The sequence below is a fragment of the Capra hircus genome, chromosome 2 (assembly GCF_001704415.2).
Source record: "Capra hircus breed San Clemente chromosome 2, ASM170441v1, whole genome shotgun sequence".
NCBI lineage: Eukaryota > Metazoa > Chordata > Mammalia > Artiodactyla > Bovidae > Capra > Capra hircus.
The window spans coordinates 25,693,951-25,711,424 of NC_030809.1; positions in this window are offsets into that span (position 1 = coordinate 25,693,951).

The window sequence follows — 17,474 nt, forward strand, 5'->3', positions numbered from 1 at the left end:
GCTTATCACTCATCTTGCCAAGACACACATGGGAAATGATTGTATCACTGGAGAGTGGAGAAAAGCAGGCTTCTGCTTGGGGAAGATGTGCTTTAAAAGGACACAAGACTCGAGACGTAGGATTACGATGATCCAAGTTTGCCAAGATGAGCTCTTTGATGATGGAAGGGAAGGAGTGAGCAAGAGAAACAACCGAACCAAAAATTTTTTTCGTTTAGGATTTTGTGAGTGTCTGGTTATACATTGTGGAGAAGGAGGATGGTTTTAGGGGTGATGGGACCTCAAAAATTCCACAGGGAGCTGATCACACACAACTGGCAGTCAAGGAGAGATCTAACCAGATGTTATTTTATTTAATATTTTTTGAGTCAAATCCTCAGAGTTTAAGATGTTTAAATAAGTAATTCCTTTTGGGGCAAGAGTATGAGAAAAAGAAGAGATTACTGACAACTATGCTTCAGGGAATATTTACAGCCTATGGACGGAAAAGGAGGAGCACACAAATAAAGCATTTTTTCCCCCATTGTTTCTTTTATTTGGAAGGAGACACAGGGCACACAGGGTGGAAAGCAACCTGATGCCTCCCAGTGAAACCCAGGAGGATGGTACCCAGAGTCAGGACACCATGGTGGCCAGGTTATGCCCAGCATCGTTGAGCAGCACTGCTGCGTGGGCAGAGGAGGTGCATCCTTCCGCATCATGGTCTCTGGTCTTCCCCAGGGAGATCAGCGACTCTACTGTGACATCTGCTTCTTTTGTTATGTACCTGTGACTTTGGGGAACAGACAGGCCCTGAAGGCAGGACAACTTGTGAGAAATACAGGAAGATCATAATGTTGTCAGGGGAAAGACACATCTAGAATGGGCCCCGGATATTGTGTGATTTTAGGACTTCGACTATTGCCAGTATCACTTCCCAGGTGGCGCTAATGGTAAAGAACTCACGTACTAATGCACGAGACACAAGAGATGTAGGTTTGATCCCTGGGTTGGGAAGATCCTCTGGAGGAGGGCATGGCAACACGCTCCAATATTCTTGCCTGGAGAATCCTATGGACAGGGGAGCCTGGCGAGCCACAGTCCACAGGGCCCCAGAGTCGGACATGACTGAAGTGCCTTAGCACACACAATGTCACTGTAGATATGCTGATTGTGAATGCAGGTCCTTAATTCTCCCACTACTTTGTCCCTGCCCGCCCCCCACCAGATCTCCTTTATTTATTTATTTATTTTGCCATATCGTGTGCCTTGTGGGATCTTAGTTTTCTGATCAGGGATCGAACCTGTGTTCTCTGCATTGGGGGCGTGTAGTGTTAACCACTGGACAGCTAGGGAAGTCCACCAAAGCTCTCCTTTAGACCACAATGGTTGATTCAAGCATTTTTACCTGAGATGCCCCTTCCATCTCCATAGGGGAGGGTCAAGAAGAAAGGGAAGGTGCCCAAGAAGAGGTCAAGGTCATGACCAATGCAGAATCTGGTTTAATAGCTCCTATGGATCCTGAAGCCTACAGTTCCCCACAGTGTGCACAGCTGATGTGCACCCTGGGGAAGGGAGAGGGAGAGGAGAGCTTTCCTTTGTCTTTGCTTGTATTTTATAGGAAAGCTGAGTCCGGAAGAGGCTCAGCGAGTTATGAGAGAAAATTACATCTGTTAACACTAAGCTAAGAATGAGAACACGAGCTTTCTCTACTTTGAGTGGTGATCCTTTTATTGCAGTCAGGGCAAACAGTGATCAACGTTAAAAACAGAGGATATATAGAGCATCACTTGCCCCTGAGTCGATGAGAACTTTCATTTCTGCATTCATTGACCTTAGTCTTTAGCCTTTTAAAATTCAGGACATAAGGTGACATTTTTGTGTTTACTGTATTCTGCCCCTCAACAAATGCAAGAAAACCTTCAGTGAATGTTTTAGGCAGTTCTACATTGAAATACTAGGTGGCAGTCTAACACTGCCTTTAGATATTTAGAACTCCTATCTGGTTCTAATAATGGCATTTTAACAAAAAATTTTAGAGCTATTTTTAAAAGAATAACTTCAAAAGGACTCTTTACAGAAATAAGTAAATGAAGACATGTGATACGTTTGTAAACTAACTTCCCCAAACCCATATTTTAAATTACAAATTACACGTGCAATTGAAAGAAATACTAAAAACATAAGAGTTAACAAAAAATAAACAAAAGACATCAATAGATATTTCCCAGAAGAAAGATATAATAGCAAAAAATACACGCAAAACACTTAACCTCTAAAAAGAAAGACAATTCAATTAAATGAGGATATTTTTATTGCCTCTCAATTTGACAGAATTAGTTTCAAAAGTTCTATCCCAAAGAAAAATCAGAGATGTGGTCAGAGATTTACGTGTAAGCATCTTTCTTGATGATTTATTTATGAAAATCTAAAGACACTAACACTTAGAAGGTGGGTGTTTCTTAAAATGGAATATTATGCATTCTTAATTTATAGGACTTTATATTTTAGTTAACCTCTAAAATTGTATTGATTATGTCTAATTATTCATTGGAAGGGCTGGTGTTGAAGCTGAAACTCCAACACTTTTGTTGCAGGAAGGCGGACCCCTTCCAGGGCCTGAAACTGGGCTCTTGTCTAACACTCAGAAATGAATTGTCCGAGGAGACACAGGTGCTGACAAAGCAAGAGATTTTATTGGGAAAGGGCACCCGGGTGGAGAGCAGCAGGGTAAGGGAACCCAGGAGAACTGCTCTGCCGCGTGGCTCGCAGTCTCGGGTTTTATGGTGATGGGATTAGTTTCCGGGTGGTCTTTGGCCAATCATTCTAATTCAGAGTCTTTCCTGGTGGCACACGCATCTCTCAGCCAAGATGGATGCTAGCGAGAGGGATTCTGGGAAGTGGACGAACACACAGTGTCTCCTTTAGACCTTTCCCAAACTCTTCCGGTTGGTGGTGGCTTATTAGTTCCGTATTCCTTATCAGGATCTCCTGTCATAAAACAACTCATGCAAATGGTTACTATGGTGCCTGGCCAGGGTGGGCGGTTTCAGTCAGTGTGCTTCCCCTAACACTTTGGCCACCTGATGTGAAGAATTGGCTAATTTCAAAAGACCCTGATGCTGGGAAAGATTGAAGGCGGGAGGCTGAGATGGTTGGATGGCATCACTGACTCAATGGACATGAGTTTGAGTAAACTCCCGGAGTTGGTGATGGACAGGGAGGCCTGGCAGGCTGCAGTCCATGGGGTCACAAAGAGTCGGACACGACTAAGTGTCCAATTAATGAACTGAATGTCCAATTAATGTAAAAATGCAGACCCATAATGTTGAAAAATATGCAGAGAAGAAGTGTAAGTTAACTTTTGTTGGAGGGACAAAGTTTGTTGTGCAGTTTTTGGGTTTTCAGGAGAATTGATCATATGTATAAATAAAAGAACATGTACATATTAATATGTGTAACTGATGCCTGGGTTCATGGTGAAGGAGCAGATTCATAATCAATTACATCGCTGGTGGTTCTATTTAGCTGCAGCTGGCTAATTCAACTGCAGGAGGATCAAGGAATAGAAACCCAGCCCCTTCCTTGAGACGCTTTTCTGGAATCGCATGAGTGCATATGTGGGGCCTCAATCTCACGCGTAGGGCAGTCATCAGCTGATAGACTTCCCTGTGGCAACAAAGAAGGGAAAAATTCAGTAAATCAGAAAGAAACCCAAATCTTTCTTCTGAGTGATTATTAAAATATCATTGTCCGTAAGTATTTTGCCATGTGGACAGAAGTATCAATCTGCTTTTAATTCCTTTCTTAACACAGTCTTCCCTCTTTTGCCTGTTATTTTTATAATCAAAAGCAAAAGATTATAATTGCTTGGTTTGTTGTTCGTTTCATGCAACGATATGGAATAAACAAGACTAAGGAAAAATCAATAGAATTGTCTAGCTGAAGAGGCTGCCTGTTGCGTTCTGCTAGAAATATATGAATTGAATGTTCAGTGTGTTTATTCACTAATTTAATTTATCGATTCAATTACTCGTTGCTCTTATTGTGGAAATAGCAGATAAAAATGAAGAAAACCTTTGGCAAAATGATCTGACCCTGGCAACTGTAAAGTATAAGGAATATATAGAATCCAATCTTAGGATTCAGTACCCAATAAGAATTTTTAAAAGGTCTTACTTTTTGAGTGAACATATTTTTAAAATAAGAGCCACATATGGTCCCAAATTAAAAACATAATCATAATCTATGCATAATCAAAATTCTGGTGCTTGCCTCTCATATGCCTGCAACATGACTTGTTGAAAACCTGGTTAAGAGGTAACTTCTGTCATGACTCTGCTTTTAGCAATTTGTAATTTTTAAAGGCAACGCCAAGATGCTTGGTAATAGTATTTTTTTTAGAACCACGTTGCTTGGTAAGAAAACAACAAAGGGTGAGCCTTCTGAGTTCTTTCTTAAAATTTATGTGGATTGAGAAAACACATCAGTAACCATTGGATCTTTCTGTATTGTAGAGATATTTAGGCACATCCTATTTCCAGGCTTCCAGCCCACTGATGAGGCCCTACCCTCTGTGTGAAACGACAGTGCTGCTGGCCTATTATAATCATTTCCATGGAGAATCATACAATATTCCATGGGGGAGGAAGCAGTGGCAATTGTCCCCCTGAGTCCTCTCATTCCACAGATGGGATTGCACATTTGAGTGGTTTTTTCAGTGTAGGTCAAAACCTCCTCTAATGAGACTGATGAAACAACAGATTTTATCACAATGGAGCACAAAGGAAGCTTATAATATTATTCATTATTTTAAAAATTTGCATACTTGAAACAAATGTTTAGTCTGCCCCTTATTTGTACAATTAATAAGGTAGGGGAAGGGAGGAGAAGAAAATAGATGGATTGAAGCAAATGCAGATTTTGAGGGATTCTGAAACATTGAAGAGGGTAGATGTTTGGATTTCGTTTACAATTATATTTCAGTGCCATTTGAGATCATCTTTATAAAAACGCTCATGTTTTGTAAAAGGTGGCAGAATTACTCCTTCTTTTGTTTGAATATACTTACATAATCTTTTTCTTTTAGAAAGCATTTTTTCCTTTCTTTAAAATTATTTTATTTATTTGCTTTTTGGCTGTGCTGCAAGGCTTGTGGGACCTTAGTTCCCTGACCAGAAACTGAACTGAGGCCCCAGCAGTGAAAGCACAGAGTCCTAACCACTGGACTGTCGGGGAGCTATCTATTTATGTAATCTTTGTATCAAGGATTCCCACAGCATGAAGGGCCCGGGTCATCTATTGCTAGGGACACTTCTACTTCTTGCCTATGATTCTACTTTTTCAGAAACATAGAAGACAGGTTCCATTTGACTGTCTGATGTCTTCGTAACTGCAGAAGCTGTCTGAAGGAACAACTTGATCCAGCCCTTTCTTTTTACAGGTGAGAAAACCAAAACCTGGGAATGCTAACGTCTGTCCAAGGTCACTAGTAGAGCTGAGACAAGCACCAAGGTCTCCCGGCTGTCTGAAGTGGGGCGATTCAAATGCCTTGCAGGTATTTCCTGTCCTCAGCAATGTAATGGATATGCTAGCCATCCTTTCCATATAGACTCTCCATCCCAGCCCTTTCCAGGTAACAAAACTACCCCAATCCATTTGTTCTTCCTCTCTCCCTCCAACAGGTGGTGACAGAGCATCCTCCCCTCTCACTGGGCTAGGAGCTACTGAACCCACCTGTGATTGTTAGTGATAGTTCCTTATTACCAACCTCTTTCTAGAAGACGCTGTGATAGAGGTTTCCAAAATTAGCTAGCACAAGGATCTTGGTGGCTCAGTGATAAAAAATCTGCTTGCCAATGCAGGAGACCTGGGTTCATTCCCTGGAGAAGGAAATGGCAATCCATTCCAAGCAATCTTGCCTCGGGAAATCCCGAGGACAGAGGAGCCTGGCAGGCTACAGTTCATGGGGTCACAAAAGAGTCAGACATGACTGAGTGACTAAACAGCAAGGGATCCAGGTGAGGACAGGCTGCCTTCACTGCATGTAAGAATTAGGAAGTATGCACACAAAGCTCAAGACGCTTGCTTCTGATTTTGACCCTACCACTTGGGCAAGCTACTTATCCCTGTGTCTCAGTTTACTCATCTATAAAATGGGGATGATAGTGGTATCTCCTTAATAGGATTGTTATGAGGATTCAATGAGTTAATCCATATAAAATATTTTAAACAGCAGCTACTACATGGTAAGTGCTTGGTTAATAGTGTCTAATATTATTAATAGGAGTTTTCTTATATAAACAGGGTCATTTGATTGAGATAGTAATTAGATTGAGGAATGAAAGGGTATTTCTGTACATGATTTTCTCTATTATAACCATAATGACCTTCTTTTAGTTCACAGACGGAGAAGGCAATGGCACCCCACTCCAGTACTCTTGCCTGGAAAATCCCATGAGCGGAGGAGCCTGGTAGGCTGCAGTCCATGGGGTCGCTACTATTCGGACATGACTGAGAGACTTCACTTTCACTTTTCACTTGCATGCATTGGAGAAGGAAACGGCAACCCACTCCAGTGTTCTTGCCTGGAGAATCCCAGAGATGGGGAAGCCTGGTGGGCCGCTGTCTATGGGGTCGCACAGAGTTGGACACGACTGAAGCGACTTAGCAGCAGCAGCAGCAGTAGTTCACAGAGCAAGCTTTTTCTGACCTGCTCCAGGGCCTTTACATATATCATTCTTTCACTTTTATCTTCTTGTTAAAGTCTATTTGTCCTTCAGATTTTAGAACCAACATCACTTCTTCAGGGGGACCTTCCACAACCCCCTAGTACTTTACTATAGATTCTCACAGATCCTTTCCAATAGAACCATACTCATTGTACTTAAGGCTGATATATTTTTATATATGGGTGTGAATATTTGATCAAAGTTTATCTTCCTCACTAGACTGTACCCTGAAATAATTAGCATAGAAATTTTGTCTGTTTTTGTTGACCATTGGCTTCCTAGTGCCTGTACATTAATGGTACACAGTTAGTGTTCAATAGCTCTTTGTAAAATAAATGAACAGATGAAATTGGGTCTAATAGAGTTTTTATCTTGAGAACAAATTGATGACAACTTGGGTACAATACTGAGTTCTCAGGAAGGGCAGTTCAAATAGGTAGATGGAATGAGATATACACCATCACAAGTTTTTGTACAATCTTCCACAGGAAATAAGGCATTGAAAACAAGGTGGTCTTCAAATCCACAAAACCAGAATACCCCTTTTGTAAAAAAGAAAAATTAACCTAATAATTTTATAATAATTAATAACATGAAATATTATAAGATGCACAATTTTAAGAGCATGGGTCAGTAAGTTTTCATAAATATATACCCCACATGATGAGCACCACAATTGACTGAACTACTTCAGTCCATTGTCTTAATGAAGTTGGTGTCATTTCTCATTGATCTTTCTGCTTCCACTCATGTCCCACTCTGATTCAGCCTCCTCTAGTAGCCAGACTGATTCAGTTATAAGATAAACTGAATTATTTGACTCTGCTGATTAAAAGCACCCAGTAGCTCCCTGGGATAGAATAAACCCAAATGCCTTATCATGGCCCCAAAGTCCTGTGCAATCTGGCCCCTGCCCTGCCCCCAGTCTGTCCTCGACCATTCTTCCTCTTGCATTTTTGCAACACTGATCTTCCTTCAGTTACTTGAATTTGCCAAGTTCCTTCTTACTCTAGACTCTTAGATTTAACCACCTTTTCTACTTCTTATCTTTCAGGTTTGTGATAAACAGATGACAACCTCTCAAAAAATGTCCATGTCCACCTTGAAACTATGACTTTCTTACATTCCATGGCAAGAGATTTTGCAGATGCAATTAAGTTACAGATCTTGGAAGCAGAGGCAGTATGATTGCTGGCTTTAAAGATGGAGGGGCCATAGGCAAAGGAATGTGGGCATAATCTCTAGAAACTGGCAAAGGCAAGGAATGAATCTCCCCCTAGAGCTTCCTGAAGAAACACAACCCTGCCACCAACTTGATTTTAGCTACATGAAACTCATTTCAGACTCTGACATTTGAACTATAAGATAAGAAATTTGTGTTACTTTAAGCCGCTAAGTTTGTGGTTGTTTCTTTACAGCAGCAGTAGGAAGCTAATACTCGTTCTCTGCTTAAAACATCATCTTTACATGGACACCTACCCCCAGCAACCCCATTTAAACTAGAACCCTTACCTCTTCCCTCACTCCCACTCTCATTTCTATTCCTGTCTATAATCTCTACCTCAGTCCCTTGTTTGATTTCTTTTTTTTTTTTTTGTAGTAAAACTCATCACTGGTAATCATCTTTGTCATTCTCACTAGAATATGTGTTCTCTGGAGGGCAAGGATAATATCTCATTCATCATTATGTCCTCAGGAACTAGGAAAGCACATGTAACTCTGTAATCATCTGCTCTGGTTAATGCTCTGCTCCTGCTAAGTCGCTTCAGTCGTGTCCGACTCCTCGCGACCCCATAGACGGCAGCCCACCAGGCTCCCCCGTCCCTGAGATTCTCCAGACAAGAACCCTGGAGTGGGTTGTCATTTCCTTCTCCAATGCATGAAAGTGAAAAGTCAAAGTGAAGTCGCTCAGTCGTGTCCGACTCTTCGCGACCCCATTGACGGCAGTCTACCAGGCTCCTCTGTCCATGGGATTTTCCAGGCAAGAGTACTGGAGTGGGGTGCCATTGCCTTCTCTGCATGTGCTTAATAAATACTTATAAATGATTCTGTGTGACCCCATGGACTGTAGCCTGCTGGGCTCCTCTGTCCATGAAATTCTCCAGGCCAGAATATTGGAGTGAGTTGTCGTTCCCTTTTCCAGGGAATCTTCCCAACTTAGGGATTGAACCCAGGTCTCCTGCATTGCAGGCAGATTCATTACCATTTGACCTACCAGGGAAGCCCAACAAGTGATTCAGGTCTGTGCTATCCAGTACAGTAGCCACTAGTCTTTGTGGCTATATAGATCATCAGCAATATTGCTAGTCCAAACAAAGATGAACTGTAAGTGGGAAACACCAAATTTTAAGTATTAGTATGAAAAAGAAATAAATAACATCTCCTTAATATTTTTATCTTAATTGCATGTTTAAATGATGAGATTCTGGACATACTGGGTTCCATAAATATATTATTAATTTAATGTTGATATCATTAATAAATGAATTTAAGTAATTCAATTTAATATTAAATTATTTCAATTAGTTTCATCTATTTTTCCTGTTATTAGCATAAATACTAGCACTGTTAAAATTATATATGAGCCTTGCATTATTTTTCTGTTGTTCAGTTGCCAAGTTGTGTCCAACTCTTTGCAACCCCATGGACTGCAGCATGCCAGGCTTCTCTGTCCTTCACTATCTCCTGGAGTTTGCCCAAGTGTATGTCCATTACATCAGTGATGCCATCCAAAAGATTCCACCCTTAAACAGATGAGCAAACTGAGTTTCAAAGAGGTTACAAAGTTCACCCATTGTCTATTCAGTTTGTAAATGGCAGAGTCAGGATTAGGAGACTGGTTCCCTGCTGTTCCCATCCCACTTTCCTGCCTCTCCAGCGATTTAGAGTCTGTTTCAACTTGATGCTGCAATTTCTTTTTAGTGCCTCCTTTGTCCCAAAGACCACGCTAGAATTAAAAGAATATACAAAGAGGAATTATTTTTCTGTTAGATGGCACTTATTTAGATTTTGGATTTCTTGAAAGTAAACCCAATATTTTATTCCTTTTTTGTGTGACCCAAAATGATTTGCACATAATAGCTTCTCCATGATATGTGCTGCATAAATACTTGTCAAATAAATTATTTTATTAAGAATATTTAGTATTGTACAAATACGCAAATTTGAGCTAAAATAGCAAATTTGCATTCAGCAATTTTTACCAACTATATTTATGGTTACAAAAATAGTATTTTTCATCTGATAGATTTTCTAGTTGCTTTAAAATTAGCACTATTAATATATTTAAAAAATTATCAACTGGAATAGAGGTAGAGGGAAAGATGTTATGTTAAACAGTCTTGTGGTATTTGGTCCAGTGGAATTCTTCCTCCGGGGACACAGCTTTTTCCTGCAAAAGTGGAAGAAAGTGAAGTCGCTCAGTCGTGTCCAACTCTTTGCGGCCCCATGGACTGTAACCTACCAGGCTCCTCTGTCCATGGGATTCTCCAAGCAAGAATACTGGAGTGGGTTGCCATTTCCTTCTCCAAAATACCTACTTACTAATGAAACATTTAAAGCTCTGTGGAAGGAAATCCATTAGGCAGTGCTTCTCTGTTACTGTCTGAAAAGTACTCTGAACGTCCAAAAGAGGGAAAGCAGACTCATGAGTTGAGAAGGAAGTATTTAAGACCTAGTCTAGGGTCCTGCTCAAGCTCATCTTGCTTGGGTTTCCTTTAACATCCACTATTTTGTCTTAAAAATTCATGAGAATATTACATTCTATTCCATAATTTGTTTTAGCATAGAAGTATTGCTCTATAGTTCATATCCTCAAGTAAAATAGATACTCTGTGCTTTTGTCTGAGGCCACTTGTGCCCGTGATGTACTGATCCTCCGAGGGGCGCTGGTACTGCAAAGAGACAAGTGTGAAATTGGGACTGATGTTCCGAGCCTTGATGTTTTAGGGAATCCTTATATTGCTGTAATGACAATTGGTTGAACAGTGAACTGAGTAGCAGCTGGGGGGAAAGATGAAGTGGTTCCCCTAGTTGATGTGGAGATGGAGGGTGAAGGGTGAAGAGAAACAAGAATAAAAAAAACTGTCAACACAAATACAGAGATCAGCTCAAAGCCTGTGTTTATTGACAAGATAAATTGATGGATCAGTCTTGTATCTAACCATCGTTCATTTTCTTCTGGCTTCAGGCCGCCTTTCGAATGTGTATGTGTGTGTGTGTGTGTGTGTGTGTGTGTGCGCGCGCGCGCGTGTGTGTGCGCTCATCACACACCCTTTAAAGCAACACTTGGAATCTTTTTGCTATATAAAAGTTGAGGGAGGAGGATTATTTTTCTAGACCATTCTCTCTCTTGCCTAAATCTGTTAAGAGATACCCTGACCCATCCTCCTTCTTTACTTCACTGGCCATTTACATACAGTGTATTATTTAATGCTCATTTCAGCCTTGTAAGGTAGAGTTTGGTCATTACCATTTCATAGATGAGCAGACTGAGTTTCAAAGAGGTTACAAAGTTCACCCATAGTCTATTCAGTTTGTAAATAGCAGAGTCAGGATTAAGAGACTGGCTCCCTGCTGTTCCCATCCCACTTCCCTGCCTCTCCAGTGGGGTTTGGAGTCTGTTTCAACTTGATGTTACAATTTCTTTTTAGTGCCTCCTTTGTCCCAGAGACCATGCTAGACTTAAAAGAATATACAAAAATGAATAAAGATATGTTCCCTGCTGACTCCCAGGCCAGCAACATTTCCCTCCCTGACACTCAAAGCAGCATGTAAAGAGGATAGTAACTATTAAATTACTTTCTGGGGGCAATTCATCCTGAGTAGCCCAGAGTTAAACATTTCTTATTTAACATTAGCAGATGGTGAATGAGGCAACAATGTCTGCACTAGAAACAAAACAAAAGTAATAAAAAGAATTGGCACTTGAATAGAAAAGATGAACCACCATTCCTGCAGGTCCTTTGTCTCAATCATTCAGCAGAAGGAAAAAACTCACTTCATAAATCAGTCGAAGCTGGTCTCATTCTGCCATTCACAAACCTGGAATTACTTGCTTCGGCTGATAAATGGAAGTCTTTGCCAGAGCACTGTCACTGGGGCTGATATAACTTACGGTGCAATTATTACTTATGTCCTAGAGAGGACTTATTTATTTTAGTTTATATCATCTTTTCATTCTTGAAATGTGTTCTTTATGTATTTGCTTTTGAAAACTGGAGTAGATGCCAGTATAGAAAGAAGCTTTTCTATTACTGTAACTGAAATATAATTTTGAAAGTGAGTGATAGGAAATAATGCGTTGATTTTCTACATTTTATCACAAGGAGCCAAAGGAAAACAGCAACTGGATTTTTATAAAATTAAGGCTAATCTGAAATTATGGTTGGACTCCAACCAGTGCTAAATCCAGAATGTGGAGTATACAAACCCTAAATTTGCTGGCCCACAGCAGATTGGTTCGTTACATTTTAGTGGTTAGAGTCCAAAGAGGACAGGCACTATTTATGTTCTTGTAAAAATATACATATATATATGTGTATATGTATACTTGTACAGCACATATGTACATGTGCTGTGTGTGTGTGTGTGTGTGTGTCTGCTCAGTCGTGTCTGATTCTTTGTGACCCCATGGACTGTAGCCTACCTGGCTCCTCTATCCATGGGTACATGGAATATTCCAGGCAAGAATCCTGGAGTGGCTTGCCATTTCCTACTCCAGGGGATCTTCCTGAGCCAGAGACTGAACCTGTGTCTCCTGTGGTGGATTCTTTACACCTGTGCTGACTGGGAAACTCATACATGTGCCCACATACCACAAAAGCTTGTTTGAAAAAACAGATTCTATCCTAATCCTCTTAAAAAAGGTAAAAAACCGAGACTCCAGTTTTTTCTCTGTGTATCCTACAATTTCAATGAAAACCTCTGGGGAGAAAAAGCTGAATTGCAGAAATGTGACATACCATAACCTGGTAATTGGGCACTGCTCCAAGGCATTTTTTAAAGGTTCCCAAGAGTTTTGGTGAAAATGGAAAATTAATCTCTAAACCATTTGATTTTATTTTCCATTAATTTTTATATTTTTAACATGTGTGCTCTGAATCTGCTTCCTCCTAGATTATGACATGTCTAATTTTTAAAATGAAATCAGAACTGTATGTTTCCCCGGGTCACCATTCTACTTTTTTGATATGCAGCCTGGGATTGTCCAATGGACATCTGACTCTCAAAGTCAGCAGTGAATTTTCTGAACGAGCACCCAATATCTGTACCCATCTGGCTTGTAGCCAAGATGGCAGATTTGTGATCTTTTGAAACTAGAAGAATTTTTTGATGCTTTTTCGCAGAGTATATCCTATACGTTCCCATGTTACTTTGGCCACCTCATGTGAAGAGTTGACTCATTGGAAAAGACTGATGCTGGGAGGGATTGGAGGCAGGAGGAGAAGGGGACGACAGAGGATGAGATGGCTGGATGGCATCACTGACTCGATGGACGTGAGTCTGAGTGGACTCCAGGAGTTGGTGATGGACAGGGAAGCCTGGCGTGCTGCAATTCACGAGGTTGCAAAGCGTCGGACACGACTGAGCCACTGAACTGAACTGAACTGCATACTTACATATAGCATATATTTGTACAAATTCTTCACGTTATTATGGGTCATGTAATTAGGTAAATTCACAAGAAATAGATATACCCATTCTGTGGACATAGCTTGAAAGGTAAGCTTTTTAGAAAGCAAACATTTTCTTTACAATCTATGTAGCATCTTCTGGTACATGATAAATATTGTATCATGTAAGTTATGATGAACCCACACTTCTTAATAACCCTGTTCAGGCCAAAATGAAATAGTTTTTCTTAAGTGAAAGTCACTCGGTCATGTCTGACTCTTTGCAACCCCATGGACTGTCCATGGAATTCTCTAGACCAGAGTACTGGAGTGGGTAGCCTTTCCTTTCTCCAGGGGATCTTCACAAACCAGGGATCGTACCCAGGTCTCCTGCATTGCAGGCAGATTCTTTACCAGCTGAGCCACAAGGGAAGCCATAGGTTAAAAATCTGAAAATGAAGTCAATGTCTCTCTTTCAGTATGTAAACATTTTTGAATCTATGCTTGGAGAAAATACAGTCACACACAAAGAAATGAAGCCTAATCCATTTTTTAAAACTATGGAAAATTTACAAGTTTTGTTAATTCTGAAACTCTGTCAATTGAAAACTGTACTGTTACATCACATACACACATACAACTAAGATTAACACATCAGTTTTGATTTTATTTTATACATTTTGAGACGTTTCTTTGAAACTTAGAAATATATTAAAAAAAATCATACTTCAGTCTGTATACATGGGATTGACATATATACACTATAACTCAGTTGGTAAAGAATCCGCCTGCAATGCAGGAGACCCTGGTTCAGTTCTTGGGTTGGGAAGATCCGCTGCGGAAGGGATAGGCTACCCACTCCAGTATTCTTGGGCTTCCCTTGTGGCTCAGCTGGTAAAAAATCCACCTACTCCAGTATTCCGGCGTGGAGAATTCCATGGACTATAGTCCATGGGTTTGCAAAGAGTCGGACACTACTAAGCAACTTTCACTTCATTTCACAATGAGAACTTACTTTATAGCACAGGGAACTCAGTGCTCTGTGGTGACCTAATTCGAGGTTCATCCAAGGAAGATTGGATTATGTATATTCAGAGCTGAAACAGTTTTGCTATACAGCAGAAACTAATACAACACTGTAAAGCAACTATACCCCAATAAAATTTTTTTTTTTTTAAAGAAAAGAAAAGTAAAGTTGGTTGAGACAATCCCAAAATATGTTCACAACCAGACTCTGGCTCTTTAGAGTCACTGTTTGCCTCAGAACTGCCGGGGTCATGATTTTTTCAGTCACTGTCACTCACTGGACCATCCAGGGTGTTGATCACACAGCATTTCTTATCAAAGTGCTCCCATATTGTCTCTGGGATTTTCTTTGAAACAGCCAATTCTAATATGCAAGTTTTGATGCCTGTGTTTTCTTGCTTGTACCAGAAGGTGTCAACAGAATATTTCCAGAATAACTAGGACTCATATTCTTTCCTCAAATGAATCTTAAGTGGTTTGTTGACTGACACATTGAAGGGTTATGATTGTCCAGTTGCATCACGAGGGATAACAGCTGAGTTCAAACATGCTCAGGTAATGATGACTACTTTGCAGTTTCACCCAGCTGACAGCAATTGTGAGAGGTACTCTGATTTTATAGATGTAAAATATGAAAAACTTCATCTCAGATTGATGAGAAATGACAGACGTTTTCCTAGATGCCAGACATCATGTTAGATTGATTATTCCACAAGAAGGAATTGATGAACTAATCACTCATTTTACCATTATGTATCATTAAATATAGCCATATTTTAAAGTTCATTGACCATGATATTTTCAGTCACCTTAGTTTTTTGTTGATTCCAGCTCTTAGGGGAATTATGGGATATTGGAATCTTCTGTGCTAAAATTTCAGGCCTGTACCTTAATTAAGAGGAGACATAAGCACCGATTAATAGACAATGCACAGGCCCATCCCCTAGAAGCTGATTTTTAACCTTGGATTACAGGCAACTTATTAGCAGGGTGAAAGGCATGGATTTTGAAGACTAACCATCTTGGGTTCAAATCTTGACTATGTAAGCAATAACTGGAAAACCTTGAGTCGTAATTTCTCTTCCTTTTCTTCATAAAGAGATATATTAATAATTATTTGCAGGATTATTTTAAACATTAGAATTATTAAAACCTGGTGGATATTTAACAAAGGATTGTGTGCATGTGTGCTCACTCAGTCATGTCCGATTATTTGCAACCCTTGGACTGTAACTCACCAGGCTCCTCTATCCATGGGATTTCCCAGGCACGAATACTGGAGTGGGCTGCCATTTCCTTCTCCAGGGAGTCTTTTCCCCTCCAGAGATTGAATCTGTGTCTCTGGCAATGGCAGGCAGTTTCTTTACCACTGAGCTACCTGGGAAGCCCTTAATAAAGGGTTAGCTGTTGTTATATGAGGTCTATCCTTATCTGGGTATCAGGATGATGCTTTCAACTGTAATTTTGGTGTATTTAGTTCAGTCTCTTTGTTAACTTTTACTTCAAGTGATGTTTGACTTGTGATTTCATAAAGACTAAAACTTATTTAAACAGACTGGGGTAAACCATGTAAAGTTTTGAAAATGACTTATACCCAAATATACATATATGCAGGAACTTCAAATGGTGCTATGGATCAATTATGACATAGTTTTGGCACACTGACTTCCAGTTTCTTTTCATCAGACTCGGGTGGTTGAACCCTTAGCCAAGAATGACAATGGCTGTATTTCATATCTGGTCTTGTCATGAGCCCCCTTCCCTCAGTATCTGACTCAGTAGCATCTTCTGCTCCACTGTAGTGATTCTGCATGGATACCTGTCAATGTCTTTGATGGAGGGGCCATCATTTTCTTCTATCATTGCTTATGTACTAATGGCTGAAGGTTTTCATTTTCTGGTGTTCCAAGCATGGTTCTTGAACTTGCCACGACTTATCACCTATGTTTCTATTGTGCTAATTCTTCTAGCTCAATCCATTATTGCATAGATTCTTTTATGCATACATGGTCTATCAACTTCTCCTTAAAATGAATGCTGCAAATTGCCTTCAGCCACTCAGTGACAGTGGTTCTTTATAAGACTATCTCTTTTTGTGATTTTTGCACAGATATTTTTTCTTCTAAGTTTGCTTCTTTCTTCCCACTCTTAGAAGTCCCCATTGGCAGCTGCAGCAAGGGTTGAAATCAGCTTGTCTCTTTGGGTTTTCTCTTCAAGTTCACATACACTTGAATTACATTTATAGAGAGGCTCTCTTTGAATAATGTCACATTGCTGAAATAGTTGTCTCCACACGTCTCAGGGGAAAGAATACTGCCCATTAACTATTAATTCAATTACCTCTAATCATGAAGCAAGATTTCATAGTGAAAGGAGAATGGGGATTGGATTTATATAATCTGGGTTTGAGTTTTACTTTGCCACTTGCTAAGGGAGCACCCTTGGATGTTTCACATATTCAGATGTATCTCTGAATCTCAGTCTTCTCATTTATAAAATGGAGATCATCTTACCTTGCCAGGATAATGTGAATACTAAATAAGATGGTATCTGTAAAGTGCTTGACACTATAAAGCCCTCAATAAAAATTGTTATTATGAAGTTTGCCAGCATCTTGTTTGATGAACAACCTGGCACTGAGACTTCCCCTTTGGAAGTTATTTCACTGCTCTAGGAGTGATGAGCTTTATGGATTTTTCCTTGACTGGTGGGCTACAGAAGATTACTTTTAATACTATGAGTAATGCAACCATAGTACATATATTTTTAAAAAAGTAAAATCCTACTAAATCTCAATAATTTACCTCTCTGTGTTTGTAATTAAAAAAAAAAATTAGTCGGGGATACTTCTGAAATATTGGTCAGAATCTTTTATTTACGTTCCATGAAGACTAGCCTTTTACACACGGGCTAGACCACAAGTGTCAGATTCCTTCGCATCACTAAAGCTAGCTCTTTTGATTAAAAGAGACTTAATTTTCATTGCCTCTCTTTAAAGCACAGCATGCTGCCAACACGGGATTCCTTTACAACCCGCCTGAGCTTGAGATCTCCACCCTGAAGAGAGGGTTCACTCATGGAGCCGTGAAAAAAGATGAACAGAAATAGGTGAATATTTACATTT